The sequence below is a fragment of the Colobus angolensis genome, unplaced genomic scaffold, assembly GCF_000951035.1.
Source record: "Colobus angolensis palliatus isolate OR3802 unplaced genomic scaffold, Cang.pa_1.0 Scaffold6, whole genome shotgun sequence".
Classification (NCBI taxonomy): domain Eukaryota; kingdom Metazoa; phylum Chordata; class Mammalia; order Primates; family Cercopithecidae; genus Colobus; species Colobus angolensis.
Genome location: NW_012119598.1, coordinates 25,911,753 through 25,920,111, shown reverse-complemented (window position 1 = coordinate 25,920,111; position 8,359 = coordinate 25,911,753). Strand labels below are relative to the sequence as shown.

Sequence of the window (8,359 nt, the reverse complement as noted above, 5' to 3'; positions counted from 1 at the left end):
AATTTTTGTATTTTTAGTAGAGACGGGGTTTCACCATGTTGGCCAGGGTGGTCTCAATCTCTTGACCTCGTGATTTGCCCACATCAGCCTCCCAAAGTGCTGGGATTACAGGCATGAGCCACTGCGCCCAGCCTGTTGTCTTTCTTTATTATGAAGTTGTAGGATGTTATTTATCCATGATAAAGTCCTATCTCCCCCATTTCTACAGCTAATTTAAAGTTGACTATTAGAAACCCTATTCACAGGTCAAATACAGACAACACACATTGATTTCTAGCCGTAATGCTTCACAGAGCTATTTAGTCTGCTTTGCTTGCTTGAAAGATCTGTATCTAATTTTTTAAGCATCAAAAGAGAGAAGCATATTCAACTCCTTGTAATACCCAAATGGCAGGTGAATGTTCCCTTCAGGGAACATGTTGCTATTGAGAAAACAACATCTGTATTAAGAATTAAGCCTGGGATGAGCATCTGTGGACTCTGAGACTAAGAGAGAAGAAGAATCAGTAGGCAGTGGCTTTTGTTGTTGCTTCTTTTGTTTTTTTGTTTTTTTTTTTTTTAGACAGAGTCTTGCTCTGTTGCCTAGGCTAGAGAGCAGTGGTATGATCTCGGCTCACTGCAATCTGTGCCTCCATGGTTCAAGTGATTCTCCCACCTCAGCCTCCTCAGTAACTGGGATTACAGGCACACACCACACCACCATGCTCAGCTAATTTTGTATTTTTAGTAGAGACGGGGTTTCTCCACATTGGTCAGGCTGGTCTCAAACTCCTGACCTCAGGTGATCCACCTGCCTTGGCCTCCCAGAGAGCTGGGATTACAGGTGTGACCCACCGCACCTGGCCTATTGTTGTCTCTAAATGGAGTAAGAAAATTGGATACTTAAATCAATAAAATGCAGAAAATTAATTAGCTTGTCAGATGAACATTCATAAGCTTTTTCTTTCTTTCCTTCCTTCCTTCCTCCCTCCCTCCCTTCCTTCTTTGTCTTTTCTTTTCTTTCTTTCTTTTTTTGAGACAGGATCTCACTCTGTCACCCAGGCTGGAGTGTTGTAGTGACACAATCATGGAGTCTTGAACTCCCAGTCTTTAACTGCAACCTTGAACTCCCAGGCTCAAGCAATCCTCCCACCTCAGCATCTGGAGTAGCTGGGACTACAGATGTGTGCTTCCATACATGGCTAATTTAAAAAAAAAAACACTTATTGTAGAGATGAGGGTCTTGCTATGTTGTCCAGGCTGCTTTTGAACTTCTGGCCTCAAGTAATCCTCACGCCTCAGCCTCCCAAAGTGCTGATATTACAGATGTGAGCCACTGAGCCTGGCCATATAACCTACTCTTAATCTAATTTAGATACTAAACTAATTACCGATCCTTTATGCCTGCTTTATCATAAAATGGCAGCCCAGTTGTAACAACTTACGCTGATTTTATTATCAAAAATCTAGTACAGATGAAATATAAATGAAGTCTAGAGTTTAGTTAATAGTATCGTGTCAATGTTAGGTTTCTTATTTTGGCAGCTGTACTATAGGAATGTAAAAATGTTAACACTGGGGGAAACTGAGCGAGGGTTATATGGAAACTCTATAATATTTTTACAACTTTTCTATAAATGTAAAATTGTTCTAAAATAAAAAGTTTACTTTAAGAAAACAAGCCTAGCATGTGGCAATGATTATAACAATGGATGTCTGGATAATGACCTGCTCAGTGTTCTCCGGGTGGTTACTATGGTCTTTAAAGTTATACATAATAAAAAGCATAATGCCAATTTTGGCACATTCCAAGTAAAATCGGTGTTTTAAAAATCAGCTCAGATTATCCATTTAAACTAACAAACAACTGATAAAACACAATCAGATCAAGAATAGTTCTCTAATATTTTGTAGAATATATGGAAGTCCTGTCTTTCTTGAGGCTACAATAAATTGGACGAGACCAGTTGACTAAGAGAAAACAATCTTCTGCCAGTTTCTTTTGCATTTCTGGCTTATTTGGAAAGAAAGACAAAGAAGCTGAGTGGATCAGATGCTCATGTGTTCCTTCTTTTTTCATTCTGGTACCTGGATATGCCTGAGTTGGGGTAAATGGTAAGATCCCCAAATCCATGAGTCAGGGCTTGTTTAACAAATAATTTGGAGTCAGGCTTGGTGGTTCATGCCTGTAATCCCAGCACTTTGGGAGACTGAGGCAGGTGGATAACCTGAGGCCAGGAATGAGTTTGAAATCAGTCTGGTCAATATAGCGAGACCCCTATCTCTACAAAAGGAAAAAATTAGCCAGGCATAGTAGTGCATGCCAAGCCTATAGTCCTAGCTACTTGGGATTTGAGCAATACCCGCGTAGCTAGGACTTGCAAGAGGATTGCCGGAGCCCAGGAGATCAAGGCTGCAGTGAGCCTGAATCATACTACTATGCTTCAGCCTGGGCAACAGAACAAGCCCTGTCTCAAAAAACAAACAAACAAACAAAAAACACCCAAATATTTTTGTAGAGCTCATTAAGGATCTTATATCTTCTCTGTAAACAAACAAACAAAGAATCTCTGTCCATTATGATTCTCATTGATCTTATCTCAACTTTTAACATTTAGTTTTATAGACCAATCATTGGCAAACAATGACCCACAGGCCAAATCTGCCTCATCTTCTTTTTCTTTTTTTTTTTTTTTGAGACGGAGCTTGCTCTGTCGCGCAGGCTGGAGTGCAGTGGCGCGATTTCCACTCACTGCAAGCTCCGCTTCCTAGGTTTACGCCATTCTCCTGCCTCAGCCTCCCAAGTAGCTGGGACTACAGGCGCCCGCCACCTCGCCCGGCTAATTTTTGTATTTTTTAGTAGAGACAGAGTTTCACTGTGTTAGCCAGGATAGTCTCGATCTCCTGACCTTGTGATCCGCCTGCCTCAGCCTCCCAAAGTGCTAGAATTACAGGCATGAGCCACCACACCCGGCTCCATTTTTTTTTTTTTTTTTTATACTTTGAGTTCTAGGGTACATGTGCACAACATTCAGGCTTGTTACATATGTATAGTGTGCTGCACCCATTAACTTGTCATTTACATTAGGTATATCTCCTAATGCTATCCCTCCCCCCTCCCCCTACCCTTTTTTTTTTAAGTTGCATAGTATTCCACTGTGTAGATGTGCCATAATTTGTTTACCAGATCCCCAAACCACAGTTATTTAAGTTCATATTCAGTCTTTTTTTTCCCACAAGCAATGCTGCTATGAACTTCCTTGTAGCTCAGATACTGGAGTCAGATTGTCTGGGTTTAAATATCTGTGCTGTCACTTATTAACTGTGAGCATGGGTAAATGTCTGAGCTTTACCAACCTTGACTTCCTAAAGTGTGACATAGGGATAATAATAGTGCCAAACTCATAGGGTTCTTGTAAGGATCAAATGGAGAGTACCTTGCTTGATGCTCCTACATAGTAAACTCTCAATGAATATAAAATACTTCCATTTTTAACTTTCCAACTTTACATACACTTGAGTTTGTAGGTTGAATTCTTAGAATTGCAGATTCAAGGGTGTTTGTTTAAAACTGGCAGATAATATTAAATTGTCCTTTGTGTTGGATCATGTTTTCCTCTCTAGATACACACTCTACCTGTCCTGACCCTGCTTTGTACTCCAGGAGGCTATAAACCTCTAGCAGCCAGTGTCCATTCAGGACTTCTGTGAGAGATGGGAGGGCAGAAGGAAGGAGCCCCAGGCCTTTGTTTGGCACTGGCTATATTCCCTTATCAGAAGCCAGTTTCCATTAAGCAGCTCCTCCCCAGTGGCTACTAAGTCCACAATGTTCCTTTTTAAAAAAAAAATATTTATCTTTAATAAGACAGGGTCTCTCTCAGTTGTCCAGGCTGGAGTGCAGTGGTGCAAGCACAGCTCACTGTAGCCTTGACCTCCTGGGCTCAAGTGATCCTCCTGCCTCAGCCTCCAGAGTATTTGGTACCACAGGCGTCTGCTCCTACATCCAGCTAAATTTTTAAAATATTATTCGTGGAGACAGAGTCTCCCTGTTTCCCAGGCTGGTCTCAAACTCCTGGACTCAAGCAATCCTCTTCTTTGGACTGCCGAAGTATTGGGATTACAGGCATGAGCCCCTGAACCTAGTCCCCACCATGTTTCAAGAAAAGCTGTCTCCCTTTGCCCTGTCAGTCAGATCGGGTAGAAACTATTTCCTGCAGTTGCTTGTCCCTGGATCTTTCACCAGCCCTTGCAAGTTCCCCTAACCCTGAGCACATCTCTATAAATAATTCTTTTGCTAAACTTCCTTCAGTTACCATTTCAACATGCCATCTGACTGACACACTATCCAATTCACACTCTCACTGATTCACTATATTTGTTTTCCCACACTCTTGCTGATATCGGCATGTCAAATTTTTTTTGGTATTTAGATTTTATATAAAAGATTTTATACAAAAGACTCCTTTAATTTTTTTTTCTGGGCACCAGTGCCATTATTTATCTTTTATCACTGGTAGTGTTTCATTTTAAACTTCAGTTTCTTCAAGGCCTTTGCATAAATATAGATACTTATTATTTCCTCAATATTGTATTAGTTCAATTAAAAATATCAGAAAATTCAAGCAAAATAATATGAAGAACTATTGTAGACATTAAAAACTTTACCCCAGGCCAGGCTCGGTGGCTCACGCCTATAATCCCAGCACTTTGGAAGGCTGAGGTGGGCAGATCATGAGGTCAGGAGATTGAGACCATCCTGGCTAACACGGTGAAACCCCATCTCTACTAAAAGTACAAAAAATTAGCAGGGTGCAGTGGCGGGTGCCTGTAGTCCCAGCTACTTGGGAGGCTGAAGCAGGAGAATGGCGTGAACCCGAGAGGCAGAGTTTGCAGTGAGCCGAGATCGCGCCCCTGTACTCCAGCCTGGGCAACAGAGCCAGACTCCATCTCAAAAAACAAAAAAAGAAAAACTTTACCCCAATAAAATTTTTTAGGTATGATGATGACTTGTGGCAGTGTTTTTATCCTCTAATATTGTTACAAGTAAAATGGTATGATATATTAGATTTACTTCAAAATTCTCCAGAAAGATAGACAATGGAGTATCGGGAATACATGGAAGAAGACTGGGAAAGTGTAGGTAATTGTTGAAAGTAGGTGATGGATATGGGTGTATCATTATATCCACTCTTTCCCATTCTGTACCCATTCATTATCTCCATTCTTCTGTGCTGAAAGTCCAAAAATAAGAAATAAACCAACAAACAAAACCAATAGCAACAATAAACAAAGAAATAAAAAGACAACTAAAAATCCAAGTTGAGAGAAGTATAGCCAGTGAGATCCCCAGGTGAGGCAGTTGCTCTGGCACTGCCCAGCCAGGATCAAGGTGACTGTCACCTTCAGCAACCACAGGAAGCCGCAGCTCTCCAAGTTCCACCAGCTCTACAGTGAAGACACACAACAGCAAATCATCAGGGAGACTTTCCACTTGGTGTCTAAGAGAGATGAAAACGTTTGTAAATTTCTAAAGGAGGATTATTAATTGGAGGATATGACAACAAACTGATTTCTAGACCTCACATAATATCATATTTTGTCTTCTGTGTGGGTTCTTCAGAAAATGAACTTGGTATTTTAGATCTAATTTGAGTATTTGTGGAAACATTAGGCAAGTGTTTTTGAAAATGTCTGTGAACTAGATTTCATTTTCCATGTGGCTCACATTATTCTTGTAGAAATGATATTGGGGGAATGGTATTAGAGACTGTATTAGTCTGTTTTCACACTGCTATAAAGACATACCTGAGACTGGGTAATTTATAAAGAAAAGACATTGAACTGACTCACAGTTTCATATGGCTGAGGAGGCCTTGGGAAACTTACAATCATGATGGAAGGGGAAGCAGGCACGTCTTACATGGTGGCAGGAGAGAGCTAAGAGCAAAGGGGGAAGAGATCCTTATAAAACCACCAGACCTCATGAGAACTCACTCACTATCATGAGAACAGCATGGGGGAACCTCCCCCATGATCCAGTCACCTCCTTCCCTTGACGTGTGGGGATTACAGGTCCCTCCCTTGACCTGTGGGGATTACAATTTGAGATGAAATTTGGGTGGGGACACAGAGTCAAACTTGATCAGAGACCAACAAGAATGAGATTGTTACACAAATCAATGTGCAAAATAAGTTGAAAAAAACAGAGGCTGGCTTTGCAGGAACCTAGCAGCCCATGCTGTATCAGCTGTGTAGAATATAAATCTTCCCAAGATTCCGAGAAACATTAACACTGGTGACATCAGTATAAAAGTGCCAAAACTGCCCTCTTTTAGGCAAAAAATTTAAAAGACTATTTTCAGTAAAATCCAGGGGAAAAGGTCATCCAAGTTTACCTTGCAGTTGTTTACCAAAAATAAAGGACAGTCTTAACTTTTGCTCTTGGATTTAAGTCAAGGTACTGTACAGAAGTTTTATAAAATCAGTATGTGAAGTTCAAAATACCTTTTCTTGTTCAGTGACTTTTAAAGAAATAAATAGTTCCAGTGTGATTTGTTTTCTCTTCTAAACTTCGTTTCTATACCCACCAAAGGCATTCCCTATATATTGGCTACTATGATATTTTGGAAAGTGTTTGTGATATTTCTTTATGTATCGCCCTAAACATTGGTATTTTGTATTGATTACAAGTGTGGCATTCATTAATTCTTTCTGCTATTTGTCACAATTGTCACTTAAAGAACCAAGTGTATACTGTGTGAAAATACTATGACTTTGTTCTTTTTTTTTTTTTTTTTTTGAGACAGAGTCTCACTCTGTCACTCAGGCTGGAGTGTCATGATGCAATCTCAGCTCACGGCAACCACTACTTCCTGAGTTCAAGAGATTCTCATGCCTCAGCCTCCCAGATAGAGGGACCTGTAATCCCCCCCATGTCAAGGGAAGGAGGTGATTGGATCATGGGGGAGCTTCCCCCATGCTGTTCTCATGATAGTGAGTGAGTTCTCATGAGATCTGATGGTTTTATAACCAGAATTACAGGCATGCACCATCACGCCCAGCTAATTTTTGTATTTTTGTAGAGACAAGGTTTCATCAAGTTGGCCAGGCTGGTCTCGAACTCCTGACCTCAAGTGATCTGCCTACCTGGACCTCCTAAATTGCTAGGATTACAGGCGTGAGCCACCACACCTGGCCATGACCTTTTTTCTTAGTTTAAATAAACTCCAATTAAAAAATTCAAGTTAAACAGTTTTTATAGGTCTAACACAATATTATCTGCAGTCCATTAGGTTAGGTATGGCTGTGAACATTTAATCATAACTTTTCAGTTGCAATTTTGTGTTCACATTGTATTTGGATATCTCTCAATATTTTTAAAAGAAAATTTTCAACCATATATGGCAGGTCCACAGATTTGTCACATCCCCTTTGTTTTGAAAGTTTTCAAATATATATGAAAATAGAAAGAATATTATTATGAAAGCCTGTATACTCTCTGCCTGGATTCAACAACTGTCATCATCTTGACACATTTGTTCAACACTCTGTATATCGTTTTTTAAAAACTAAACCATTTGAAAGTCATTATGACACTTTTGCTTCTTCTAGTTCCTCTCCCTCCTCCTGAGTTTTCAGTTTTGTTTTCCGACTTCCTATATGTGGGTTCCTTTTTCTATCAACCTTACATAGCCTTCTTACAAAAGGAGGAAAGTTCTCCTAACTTTATGTTCATCTCCAGCTACCACCATCTGTCTCTTTCTTTCTTACAGCCCACTTTCTCAAAGGAGAGTCCACACTGCTGTTTCCACTTCCGCCCTCTCAGTGGGTCTCACTGGGCTGTGCTGTGCCCTCCATACTTGACTTTGGCACCATCTGGGGCCTCATGACTGGGAAACTCAACAGAGGCCAGGCTCCTCTTTTTGGCATATTTCATATTGTTGAGCTCCATCTTGAAATCTGTTCTTCCTGCCAGGGCATCTTTCACTTCTGACTCACCTGCTTTTCCAGCTGTCCCTGCTCAGGACCCTTCGTCAACTCTCCTTTCTGTTTGCCTCTTGAATCTGGGCATTCTAAATGGCCCCATCTCCATCCTTAGTCTCAAATCAAGAGCTAAACCATTTTGTCCCTTATTACCAGAATTTCATGCATCTGTGAGAAGATGGAGAGAAACTCTTTATGTGAGAGAACCCATGAGGATGTCTGCTTCATGAACTGCTTCCTTTTGATCCTCCAGTTATGGGTCTTCCGGCTTTTGCTGTTTTAATAAAATCATACCCAGAGGCTATTCAGAGGAAGCAATGTAGGTAAAAGGCAAAAATGATCTTGCTTGTTAGTGACCTGGAGAAAATATTTGATGGAGAAAGAAGCAGAATGTTGT

At 40.6% G+C, this 8,359-nt stretch overlaps 1 pseudogene; it reads left to right on the top strand.

Moving 5' to 3' along the window:
- The window catches only part of LOC105526827, a 37,019-nt pseudogene extending 30,692 nt beyond the window's left edge, over positions 1–6,327 (top strand).
- The last annotated feature ends 2,032 nt before the right edge of the window (positions 6,328–8,359 follow it).